The sequence below is a fragment of the Anomaloglossus baeobatrachus genome, chromosome 3, assembly GCF_048569485.1.
Source record: "Anomaloglossus baeobatrachus isolate aAnoBae1 chromosome 3, aAnoBae1.hap1, whole genome shotgun sequence".
Lineage (NCBI taxonomy): Eukaryota > Metazoa > Chordata > Amphibia > Anura > Aromobatidae > Anomaloglossus > Anomaloglossus baeobatrachus.
In genome coordinates, this window is record NC_134355.1 from 681855588 (window position 1) to 681868730 (window position 13143).

Here is a 13143-nt window from a genome sequence, read left to right on the forward strand (position 1 = left end):
ACAGAGCGCAGAAAGCAAGAGCTCTACAGAGCGCAGAAAGGAGGAGCGCCACAGAGCGCAGAAATCAGGAGCACCACAGAGCGCAGAACGCAGGAGCGCCACAGAGCGCAGAAAGCAGGAGCGCCACAGAGCACAGAAAGCAGGAGCGCCACAGAGCGCAGAAAGCAGGAGCACCACAGAGCGCAGAAAGCAGGAGCGCCACAGAGCGCAGAAAGCAGGAGCGCCACAGAGCGCAGAAAGCAGGAGCGCCACAGAGCGCAGAAAGCAGGAGCGCCACAGAGCGCAGAAAGCAGGAGCGCCACAGAGCGCAGAAAGCAGGTGCGCCACAGAGCGCAGAAAGCAGGAGCGCCACAGAGCGCAGAAAGCAGGAGCGCCACAGAGCGCAGAAAGCAGGAGCGCCACAGAGCGCAGAAAGCAGAAGCACCAGAGCGCAGAAAGCAGGAGCGCCACAGAGCGCAGAAAGCAGGAACTCTACAGAGCGCAGAAAGCAAGAGCTCTACAGAGCGCAGAAAGCAGGAACGCCACAGAGCGCAGAAAGCAGGAGCGCCACATAGCGCAGAAGGCAGGAGCGTCACAGAGCGCAGAAAGCAGGAGCGCCACAGAGCGCAGAAAGCAGGAGCTCTACAGAGCGCAGAAAGCAGGAGCTCTACAGAGCGCAGAAAGCAAGAGCTCTACAGAGTGCAGAAAGCAGGAGCGCCACAGAGCGCAGAAAGCAGGAGCGCCACAGAGCGCAGAAAGAAAGAGCTCTACAGAGCGCAAAAAGCAGGAGCGCCACAGAGCGCAGAAAGCAGGAGCTCTACAGAGCGCAGAAAGCAAGAGCTCTACAGAGCGCAGAAAGCAGGAGCTCTACAGAGCGCAGAAAGCAAGAGCTCTACAGAGCGCAGAAAGAAGGAGCGCCACAGAGCGCAGAAAGCAGGAGCGCCACAGAGCGCAGAAAGAAGGAGCGCCACAGAGCGCAGAAAGCAGGAGCTCTACAGAGCGCAGAAAGGAGCGCAACAGAGCGCAGAAAGCAGGAGCACCACAGAGCGCAGAAAGCAGGAGCGCTACAGAGCGCAGAAAGCAGGATCTCTACAGAGCGCAGAAAGCAAGAGCTCTACAGAGCGCAAAAAGCAGGAGCTCTACAGAGTGCAGAAAGCAAGAGCTCTACAGAGCGCAGAAAGCAGGATCTCTACAGAGCGCAGAAAGCAAGAGCTCTACAGAGCGCAGAAAGGAGCGCAACAGAGCGCAGAAAGCAGAAGCACCAGAGCGCAGAAAGCAGAGCTCTACAGAGCGCAGAAAGCAGCTCTACAGAGCGCAGAAAGGAGCTCTACAGAGCGCAGAAAGCAGGAACTCTACAGAACGTAGAAAGCAGGAGCGTCACAGAGCGCAGAAAACAAGAGCTCTACAAAGCGCAGAAAGAAGGAGCGCAACAGAGCGCAGAAAGCAAGAGCAATACAGAGCGCAGAAAGCAGGAGCTGTACAGAGCGCAGAAAGCAGGAGCGTCACAGAGCGCAGAAAACAAGAGCTCTACAGAGCGCAGAACGCAGGAGCGCAACAGAGCGCAGAAAGCAAGAGCGATACAGAGCGCAGAAAGCAGGAGCTCTACAGAACGCAGAAAGCAGGAGCGCCATAGAGCGCAGAAAGCAAGAGCTCTACAGAACGCAGAAAACAAGAGCTCTACAGAGCGCAGAAAGCAGGAGCTCTACAGAACGCAGAAAGCAGGAGCGTCACAGAGCGCAGAAAACAAGAGCTCTACAGAGCGCAGAACGCAGGAGTGCAACAGAGCGCAGAAAGCAAGAGCGATACAGAGCGCAGAAAGCAGGAGCTCTACAGAGTGCAGAAAGCAGGAGCTCTACAGAGTGCAGAAAGGAGAACTCTACAGAGAGCAGAAAGGAGAGCTATACAGAGCGCAGAAAGCAGGAGCTCTACAGAGTGCAGAAAGGAGAACTCTACAGAGCGCAGAAAGCAGGAGCTCTACAGAGTGCAGAAAGCAGGAGCTCTACAGAGTGCAGAAAGCAGGAGCTCTACAGAGCGCAGAAAGGAGAGCTCTACAAAGTGCAGAAAGGAGAGCTCTACAGAGTGCAGAAAGGAGAGCTCTACAGAGTGCAGAAAGCAGGAGCTCTACAGAGTGCAGAAAGCAGGAGCTCTACAGAGTGCAGAAAGCAGGAGCTCTACAGAGTGCAGAAAGCAGGAGCTCTACAGAGTGCAGAAAGCAGGAGCTCTACAGAGTGCAGAAAGGAGAGCTCTACAGAGTGCAGAAAGCAGGAGCTCTACAGAGTGCAGAAAGCAGGAGCTCTACAGAGTGCAGAAAGCAGGAGCTCTACAGAGTGCAGAAAGCAGGAGCTCTACAGAGTGCAGAAAGCAGGAGCTCTACAGAGTGCAGAAAGCAGGAGCTCTACAGAGTGCAGAAAGCAGGAGCTCTACAGAGTGCAGAAAGGAGAGCTCTACAGAGTGCAGAAAGCAGGAGCTCTACAGAGTGCAGAAAGCAGGAGCTCTACAGAGTGCAGAAAGCAGGAGCTCTACAGAGTGCAGAAAGGAGAGCTCTACAGAGTGCAGAAAGGAGATTGCTACTTTATACATGGCAATAGATTACATCATCCAGAGAAGGATCACATCTCCTCGGACGTGCTTCCCCATAATGCCTTGCAGCTATCAACTCACATGGTATAAAGCATCAATTGAAATGGATTTTCATAGCCAGTATAAAAGCCAAAGCAGAGAATGCAGCAGCTATTTGGGGGGTGAATCTGGATAGTAATAGGAAATCACAGCTCAGAGAGTTCTTAATTATCGGCCTGTGTAAGAGTACGCTTATGTACCGCTATGGGGCTCAGCAGGCTGCCGAGCCGCTTAGTTCCGTGCTCGTCGGTGGGTGGCTCGAGCTCCTCCTGGACCCAGGGGTCACATCGCTCTGAAGGGATGCTGGCGCTATGTGAGGGGTGGTGTTCGGTGGGGAGGTTCACGGCCGGAGCCGCGGTTGTTTGGGGGTTAAGTTCGTAATGCCACCCACGGGTTGTGGTGAATGTGGACACCACCGCTGCTGTTAACTAGGCTCCCGGGGACTGGTGTTGACCCCTCCGTGGGCAGGGTGTGATGGTCTCGGGGCCCGGTGGTTGTGAGGTGCGGGCGGGATGGTGCGGTGCGATGCGCTGCCTGAGGGCACTGTTGTATTCACTATTATAAATACACCGGAGTCTTTGGTAAACCAAAAGGATGGTGGTCGGTGCCCGCAGCTGGCTGCGCTTTGCCCCTTACTCAGGTTGGTGGACTCCGCCTTTCTCCTGCACCTCTGTAGTAAAATTCTGACTTCCTTCGCTTCTGTGACGGGAGACCGCTCCCCGGATAGTGGATGTCAGGGAGCCCGTTTGCCCGCAGATGCTGGCCTGTGGGATCTCTATGCCTGGGCGGTGGCTTTCTATACCCCTCGTTGGGCTGTTGCCTTCAGTCGGGACTTGGGTGGGAAAGAACCTAAGGTCAGTGAATTCGACTCGGTCCAGTGGCTTCTGGGCCTCGTACTGGGTCTGAGTACCCCTCCTGGTGCTCCTGTTTCCGTTCGGTTCCCCGGTTCAGTACCGGCGGGCCACTACCCTGTCCCGGTCCCTGCCGGTTCCACCTGCTATCTTCCCGGCTCCTGCAGGTGGCCACCACCGTCTGCCTCCTGGCCACAGGGTATCCGGGCTCCTACCTAGATCCCTGACAGACGTTACTCCTCTCTACTCCACCTCCTCTCCTTTTCACTTCCCTAACGGGTCTCTCTGTTTTTCCTGCCTCAGCCTATCCGAACTCCTCGGAGGGCATGGCCAACTGCCTGGCTCCGCCCCCGGGTGTGAACGTCAAGACCTGAGAGGGGTGACTCAGGGTTTTTAGGTTGGCTGATGATACCTTTTTAGAGGCTGGTGTTTGTGCAGGGGGTCTACCTGTGACTACCTGGCTAGTCCAGGGCGTCACACATATGTACCGCCCCATGCTCGGCGGCAACCGAGCCACTTGGATCCGGACTCGCCGGGTGGTGGCTCGAGCGTCTCCGGACCCGGGGGCCCCGTGGTCCACTTCGATCTGAAAGGGCGGCTGGCGCTTTTAGGGGACGTAGGTTTACAGCTGGAGCCGTGTTTGAGTTTGTGACACCACCCATGGGTTGTGGTGAAGGTGGACACCACCGCTGCGGTTACTGGGCACCCGGGGGAAGATGTTACGCAGCAAGATGTTAACCCCTCCGTGGGCAGGGGTGGTGGCCCCGGGACCCGTTGGGGTTTTGTTGGGTGGTGCAGGGAGGTGCGCAGCCGGAGGGCACTGTCGTAATCACGGTTAGTAACGCACACGAGTCTCTGGTAAACCAAGTTGATGGTGGTCGGTGCCCGCAGCCGGCTGCGTCTGGTCCCCCACCCGGATGGTGGTCTCTGCCTTTCTCCTGCACCGTGTTGTGTATTTGTGGGCTACCTGCGCTTCAGCGTCGGGAGTCCCCTCTCCGGCTTGTGGATGTTGGAAGAGCCCTTTTGCCCGCAGACGCTGGCCCGGGGGATCTCTCTGCCTGTGCGGTGGCTTTCTATCCCCCTCGATGGGCTGTTGTCTTCAGTCGGGACTTTGGGTGGGAAAGGACCTATAGTCCAGACCGCAATCAGTTAATTAACTCAGTCCAGTGGCTTATGGACCTCGTTTCAGGGTCTGAGTACCCCCCTCTGTGCTCTGGTTTCCGAGTCGGTTCCCCGGGTCGGTACCGGCGGGCCACTACCCGGTCCCGGTCCACCACGCCGTCTTCCCGGCTCCTGCAGGCAGAGGCCTCCATATGCTTCCTAGCCAAAGGTGCCCGGGCTTCAACCCTGGCACCTGTCAGACTGCTGCAGACCTGGGCACAGGCCTGCTTCCACTCTCCTTCACCTCCTGACAGCTAATCCACAGTTTTTCCCGCCTCAGGCTCTCTGAACTCCTCGGTTGGCGGGGCCAACCACTTGGCTCCACCCCCTGGTGTGTCCATCAAGCTCTGAGAGGGGTGACTAGGTTTTAATGGTTGGCTGATGACACCTTTTTAGGGGACAGGTGTTTGTGCAGGGGCGCTATCTGTGACTACCTGGCTAGTCCAGGGCGTCACACTTACATTTACGTATAACTCGGACGAGTTCTATCCAATTGGAAGAACTTCATAAATCGCGATCATCGGTATAGAGGCCGCCATATATGTGCGGTTTAGGAAACGTTGACATTTCCACTGATTGAGGCACCATAAATAAATCTAATTGATATGTGTTATATTCATTTTTCAAGCAACATAAATACATAAAACATCCCTGTTTCTCCGCTGTCTCCGCCATCTTCTCGCCGCGCCAAGACTTCTTCCACATGTTTTGGTAACCGGGTTGTGAACTGATTTTATTGTATTTACATGCAGATGATAAAGCCGAGATTTGTGACGGATCAGCCTTTATATGAAAGCTCTGGCTTTAGGCGATGCTTTCTTTTTTCTCCTCCCTCCTCTACTTCTCAATGATTTTCAGCTTTTCTTGGATTGTTTCTTAGTTTCTGCTGAGTGTGTCCATATGCTGACGGCTCTTAGGGCGAGGACGCGTGTTGGATGGTGTCCACCTCTGAAACATGTTCTATCTGCTCATCAGGTCCAATTTCATTACGGTTTACCGAAAGTTTATTTGATTGAATCTATGGAGACCTCCGTCTGGGGAAGATGTGGAGGAGGCAGAAAACTCCTCGATCCTGGTACTTCAAGGTCTCAAAGGTCCATCTGACACATTAGAGGTGCGACAAAGTCTGAAAGAGCGTCTCCAGTTTGGACAATCCCAACGTTTTAGAAGGGCCACTTGACAATATTGATGAGCGGGCACTACCGTCCTCAAGTACTCGTAACTAGTGATGAGCGGGTGTGCCAACCCTGCAGTGGTCGAACCGCTCGGATCCGGGGTTGCTGTGGCTCGAGGGTCTCCGGACCCGGGGGCTTGCGGCCACTCAAATCTAAAGCGGGGGCTAGTAAGAGTTCGTGATGCCACTCGTGGTTCACGGTAAGGGGAGTACCGCCGCTGCCGATGGGAGTACCCGGGAGAGATGGAGTGGGGCAGCCAGATGACGTTCCCTCCATGGGTAGGTGAGGCCCAGGGACTCTGGATGGTGGAGGTGTTGGGGAGCGTGGTGTATGTTGGAAGCAGAGGGGGGGAGCAGTGTACTCACTCAGGCAGTGTTGGTATGGATGCGACCATAAAGCAGACTCTGACACAGAAGTAAACCAAGTGTCTGGGTACCGCTGCCACTTCAGGGGAGCTCGTCCGGGAGTCCGCGGTATTGCTGTTGGCCTGTACCTTTCCTCCGTGCACTGTATTTAGATGTTCTGAGTGACCCCTCTGCTTGAAGCTGTCGGGGGCCCGCTCCCTACGGCTAAGTAGGGGAGCTGTGCGCTCGATGGCTGACACTTGGGATTTCAGTGGGCCGCATAAGCTGGAAAGCCCTATCCCCCTCGTTGTCTTGGTGCCCTCAATCTCTGAGCTCTTTGGGAAAGTTCATAAAAAGACTATCCTCCACAGGTGAATAATCAGGTTGTGTGAAGCTACTCCTTGATCTAGAGTCCAGTACCCAGCCGTGCTCGGTACCGGTTCGGTTACTGGATACTCCGGTGCCAACAGTTCTCCAAAACTAAGTCTGGGCACCCTTCTCCAATACCCTGCGATCGGGTCTCCGACTCCTCTGGTCCCAGACCACCGTCTGCGACCTAGCCAATGTCTCCCAGGGAGCTACAACTCCTTCTGCTCCTCTTTTTCTGAGGGCTACCACTGAACTGACTGTGTCCCTCCCACCAGTCTGCCTGACCCCTAGGTGGGTGGCCCTTTTCCAGCTAAACCACTCACTGGTGTGCCTGACAGGGTGTGGTGTGAGGTGTGGCTAGGATTTGGATGCTGATGGAAGCAATACCAGTGTGTAGGAAGTTGGAACCCAGAACCATGGAGGGTGAGTTCTGCACCATAAGGACAGGGATGCAGTTCTCTGTGACACCCTGACTAGGTCAGGGGCGTCACACGGGCACTACCATGCTCGGGTGTTCAGTACTCGTAACTAGTGATGAGCGGGTGTGGCGCCCCTGAGGCTTCCGTCGCCACAGGTCATTGCACCTCATCAGCGGTGTGATGCCCCATTCTGGGTGAGGAAGGAAGTGAACACCGGTCCCCTGGTAAATCCACACTACACCCATTGCTAGGAACACACTGGGACCAGGGATAGTGGCAGAAAACCCTCCCATGCTGCATGCTGGGAGGAGACATAAGACCCATCCCTGCTCCCATAGGGTGGTAGCTTAGCAACTGGGGAGGTGGGAGGAGCCACCAGAGAGCAGATAGAGAAAGGAAGGTCAAGTTAGTTTCAGTTTACCTCAGAGAGTGAGAGAGTGAGGAGCCAGCATGTAGCTGTGAAAGAGAAAGGAGCTCTGTGAGCTCAGAGTGTCCGCACAGAGAAAGCAACAGAAGTCTGAGAGAGAGTGGGGAAGGAGGAAGAGGTCTGCAGGAGGCAGGCAAGGCGAGAAGTAGAAAAAGAGCTCCAAGTCAGTCAGGAGCTGAGAAACAGAAAGAGACGCTTCCTGGTGAAGATCCTGGGACTCAGAGGGTCCAGGTGACACCACGCAGAGAACAGAAGGAGTCGCAGGGCCACGGGTAGTCTGTAGAGCTGTCCAGGGCAGTTTAGAGCTGCGGTGGCCTGTTCCACAAGAACATCGGTGGAGGGATCAAGCTGCAACAGGGGACGGTCCCTAGAGACTGGAGGAGTGCAAAGATCATCTCCAAACAGTAAAAACCGAGGCCCAGGGAATGTTGTAAACTCCCCGGGCCAGAACCCATAGCAGACCTTCCAGAAAAGGGGTAATCAGCCGACAGGTGACCCCCCAGCCTGGAGGCTGTAGTGGAGGCCAAGCCAGGTTCATCCTATCAAAGGCAAGGCTAAGGAAGACAGCAGAAGATAGAGACACTAAGAGAAGGGTACCGGGTTTCGCTCCAAGAATCACCCAGAAACGGCGGAGGTCCCTGACAGTGGTCCCGGCAGTCCAAGGATTCCTGCCGGCCTTGACAAGAATTGTGAGTAAAGAACTTGAACTGCACCCTTGGAGTGGTCTCTGTTATTTCAGCTGCATAGACATTCACAAGCACCAACTGTGCCCCGGGCATTGCTCCACCTGTGGGGAGCAGTACCACCATTGCTGCCATAACATCACCCCGGAGGCCTCACACAGCAGCGGCGGCTTAATAGCCGCATACCACAGGTGGCGTCACGAACACAAACTTTATTCATCAAGCCACATATTTTACTGACACCCACCAGGGCCACGGAGCCGGGCCCAGCCACCACTGACTACCACCGGACTAGTCCGGCCCGGCACCGGGTGTCCCACAGCCCTGGGGTGGGCGAGTCAACTTTGGCGTCACGAACAAGATTTCGTGCCCGGTCACACCGGATACTGTGCGCCTGAAGAATCGTGAAATAGCCTGTGTTTACTGTGAGAAACTGCCGCCATTGAAGTCACTGAGCGCGGGAAGAAGGGGGGCGTGCAAGAAGAAAGGGCGCGAAGAGAAGCCCCGTCCCCTTGTCCAAGAAAAGAGCGCGAAGCGGTGCCCGCCATGGAAGGCGGAAGAAGAAGAAATGGCGCCTAGAAAAGCTGGCCGGCTGGCAGAACAAGTCAAAATGCCAGACCAGCAGAGAGAGAAAATGCCTCCTGTAAGCGGAGGCCAGGAAGAGCTCACCTGGATCAGGCCTGTGACCGCCGCTGAGCTGAAGGCTGAGGTCGGGAGGATGGCTGACAGGATGAAGGAGCGGAAAGTTACCAGCCTGCTGCTGAGCAACATCAAAAGTCTGCTACTAGAAGAAGCGACGAGTCTGCTGCTGGGAGATCGTGCAGAAGGAGACGCAGAGAGAATGGCGTTCACACGCAGCGATCCAGAGCTAGACTCCGCTGACTGGTGGGGCTGGGAGATGGACTAGTGGTATGAAAGGCTGCAGGCGGAGGTGATGCAGCAGATCCGGCAAGCGACGCGCGGAGCAGCGACCGCCAGAACACCGGAGATGCTACTGAGGGGTGAGTCATTTAATGCCCCTGCCGGCGCGAGTGCCCCAACCCCCGCTACCATGCCCGCGGTCCCTGGAGAGATGCCCGGCATGGCGACGCCGATCCGGGCAGAAGCCACGCCAGGTGCGGCCCGCCAAGATTTCGCCGCCGGAGCGACGCCCATCCACACCGCAGCAGCGACGCCAAGCCCGGCCCGTCCAGCTCAGGCCCCAGCAGCGATACCCCGCTCGGACAAGCAAGATTCGGCCGCAGCGGTGACGTTAATCCACGCCGCAGATGCGGCCCGCCAAGCCCAGGCCGCAGCCATGCCAGATGCGGCCCGTCAAGAATCGGTCACAGCAGCGACTCCAATACAGGCCGCCGCCATGCCAGGCGTGGCCCGCCAAAACCAGCAGACGCAGACTGTGCTGACCGCTGTCTACCTGCTGCCAGGTGGGGAGCCGGAGAAGAATCCCTACATGTAAAGAAGTAAAAGTGAAAGTGAAGAAAAGAAGCTGAACTGTAAATAGCCCCTGTCTGCCCCTTATTCTTTGTGAAGATGTCCCTTTTGTGCTGCCCTAATGTTCTTTTTGAAGATGACACCCTATCCTGCCTTACTGCCCCTTGTACTTTTTGAAGAAGTCACCCCCCATGTGTATGTGTACCGGGCCACTAGACTGGAATGTGGTCCCTGGTAAATGTGATGTGTAAAGTGTCCTGTGTAACCAGGCCACTGGACTTAGTTGCTGGTTTGGTTTTCCACTTTGTTGATTGAAAGAAACGAACTGCCAGGCTACTGGACTTGTTTTAGCCAAAAATGTAATTAGTTGCACCCGTTGTGCCCCCTACCAGAATTATGGGGGATGTGCCTGAACCGTGCAATGGACTGGAAGTGCACACTTAGAGTTTTCTTTATAAGAAGTTCGCAACGTTTACTTATATGTGCCTCCCATAAAGGGAAGAAATGTTTTATTGTTTTATGTTATGCATAACAAAAATGTTTCTGCAGTTTCTCCCACATGTCTTGTTGTTGTTTTTCAGCCCAAGGACGTGCTGGGATTCGCTGTGGGGGAGTGTGGCGCCCCTGAGGCTTTCGTCGCCACAGGACATTGCACCCCATCCAGCGGTGTGATGCCCCATTCTGGGTGAGGAAAGGAGTGAACACCGGTCCCCTGGTAAATCTACACAACACCCATTGTTAGGTACATACTGGGACCAGGGACAGTGGCAGTAACCCTCCCATGCTGCATGCTGGGAGGGGCCGTAAGACCCATCCCTGCTCCTATAGGGTACAGCATAGCAACTGGGGAGGTGGGAGGAGCCATGAGAGAGCAGATAGAGAAAGGAAGGTCAAGTTAGTTTCAGTTTACCTCAGAGAGTGAGGAGCCAGCATGTAGCTGTGAAAGAGAAAGGAGCTCTGTGAGCTCAGAGGGTCCGCACAGAGAAAGCAACAGAAGTCTGAGAGAGAGTGGGGAAGGAGGAAGAGGTCTGCAGGAGGCAGGCAAGGAGGAGAAGTAGAAAAAGAGCTCCAAGTCAGTCAGGAGCTGAGAAACAGAAAGTGACGCTTCCTGGTGAAGATCCTGGGACTCAGAGGGTCCAGGTGACACCAAGCAGAGAAAAGAAGGAGTCGCAGGGCCACGGGTAGTCTGTAGAGCTGTCCAGGGCAGTTTAGAGCTGCGGTGGCCTGTTCCACAAGAACATCGGTGGAGGGATCAAGCTGCAACAGGGGACGGTCCCTAGAGACTGGAGGAGTGCAAAGATCATCTCCAAACAGTAAAAACCGAGGCCCAGGGAATGTTGTAAACTCCCCGGGCCAGAACCCATAGCAGACCTTCCAGAAAAGGGGTAATCAGCCGACAGGTGACCCCCCCAGCCTGGAGGCTGTAGTGGAGGCCAAGCCAGGTTTATCCTATCAAAGGCAAGGCTAAGGAAGACAGCAGAAGATAGAGACACTAAGAGAAGGGTACCGGCTTTTACTCTCAGAATCACCCAGAAATGGCGGAGGTCCCTGACAGTGGTCCCAGCAGTCCAAGGGCCCCGACAAGAATTGTGAGTAAAGAACTTGAACTGCACCCTTGGAGTGGTCTCTGTTATTTCAGCTGCATAGACATTCACAAGCACCAACTGTGCCCCGGGCATTGCTCCACCTGTGGGGAGCAGTACCACCATTGCTGCCATAACATCACCCCGGAGGCCTCACACAGCAGTACTGGTAACTAGTGATGAGCGAGCACTACCATGCTCGGGTGCTCAGTACTGGTAACTAGTGATGAGCGGGCACTACCATGCTCGGGTGCTCAGTACTGGTAACTAGTGATGAGCGAGCACTACCATGCTCGGGTGCTCAGTACTGGTAACTAGTGATGAGCGGGCACTACCATGCTCAGGTGCTCAGTACTGGTAACTAGTGATGAGCGAGCACTACCATGCTCGGGTGCTCAGTACTGGTAACTAGTGATGAGCGGGCACTACCATGCTCGGGTGCTCAGTACTGGTAACTAGTGATGAGCGAGCACTACCATGCTCGTGTGCTCAGTACTGGTAACTAGTGATGAGCGAGCACTACCATGCTCGGGTGCTCAGTACTGGTAACTAGTGATGAGCGGGCACTACCATGCTCAGGTGCTCAGTACTGGTAACTAGTGATGAGCGGACACTACCATGCTCCGGTGCTCAGTACTGGTAACTAGTGATGAGCGGACACTACCATGCTCAGGTGCTCAGTACTGGTAACTAGTGTTGAGCGGGCACTACCATGCTCGGGTGCTCAGTACTGGTAACTAGTGATGAGCGGGCACTACCATGCTCGGGTGCTCAGTACTGGTAACTAGTGATGAGCGGGCACTACCAGGACTCGGTGAAGTCCTCATTCTGACCTCATGTGAAGCGTTTCCAGCTGACTGTAGTCACCCCCATGTGAGATGTTGTATAACACTCCCGTCACCATGGTGCACGTTTCGCTGTCTCGTGCTTTCGTATCTGCAGTGAATGTCTTCCCACCCTTGTGATTGCTGCACACTGTGGTTATAGATGTTCTGCCAGAGACATCACTTTGGTGCTGACATTATGACAGGGCCCATCGTCAGCGCTGTTTACTTCCCACCATTCAAAAAGACCACAAATGAAAGCGAGGGGTGGTCTTCCAACTTTTTTCATATATATTTCATGCCAGGGTGCCTTCACTCTACGTCTTCTGACCTTCACTCCCCGGGAGAGGCTGGGATTGTGTTACATGGGGGAACCTTCAGATAAACACATCGTAGATGGAGGAGGAGGTTTCTGCACGGAGAAAACAATAGCAAAATTTTGAGGCCAAAAATATATTTAAAAGAAAAAAAAAATCATGTCATGTCGAATGTTATAACTTTCAGTTAAATAAAATAAAAAAAAAGTTCCCATGAAAGGTCTAGACCGGCAGGTCACTGTAATCACCACCACCTAGTACTGGTTCCTCTGGGGACATCTTAGCCTCACGTAAAACATCAGTTGTTCCTTCTATGAATTACTATAGGATAGTGAAGAATATACTCCAGAGGACCCTAGGCTGTCTCTGACCTCCGGATTACTCCTGAAGGTGGAGATGCCACAGTCCCGTGACTTACTATTCTCCTGACCAGATCTAATCTGGTTCCCACGCAGTGAAGGAAGTCTCTAACTATTCCTGTGAGTGTGTCTGAGTTTGTCTGAATCTGTCCCTCACACTAAGAGACCCTAGGCTATCCCTGTCCTTAGGTAACCCCTAATGGTGGAGATGCCTGAGTCCAATGCCTGGCTGTTCTGACCAGATCTAATTTGTTACTTCCCCTCAGGGAAGGAAGGGGCAGGAGCATGATATAACACAGACAACGTAAAACCAAAACTCAGGCACACTGCAAACTCACAGGAAGGAACCGTAAGGGACTAAGGAGGAAAAACAAGAGCAGGAAGGCAGCAACAAAAATATACAGGAGTTAACACCACAACCACTCTCACAGCAATAATGCACAATAACCACCAGTAAGTGTGGCTCACAACACCTCACCAGACCAGCATAGATAAGCTATAGATGGAATCAATGGAATAATCCAGCCAGAATATATAGGAGGGAAGTGAACATGACTGGCTCCCTCACAGCATGTGATCAAAGAGACTAACAAGCAGACCTT

The 13143-nt window shown here is 54.3% G+C and overlaps 1 protein-coding gene across 1 annotated transcript in view; it reads left to right on the top strand.

The window, feature by feature from the left end:
• SCARA5 (scavenger receptor class A member 5) overlaps positions 1-13143 on the top strand; it is a 332968-nt gene that overhangs the window by 173525 nt on the left and 146300 nt on the right. The gene's annotated exons all lie outside the window — the stretch shown is intronic.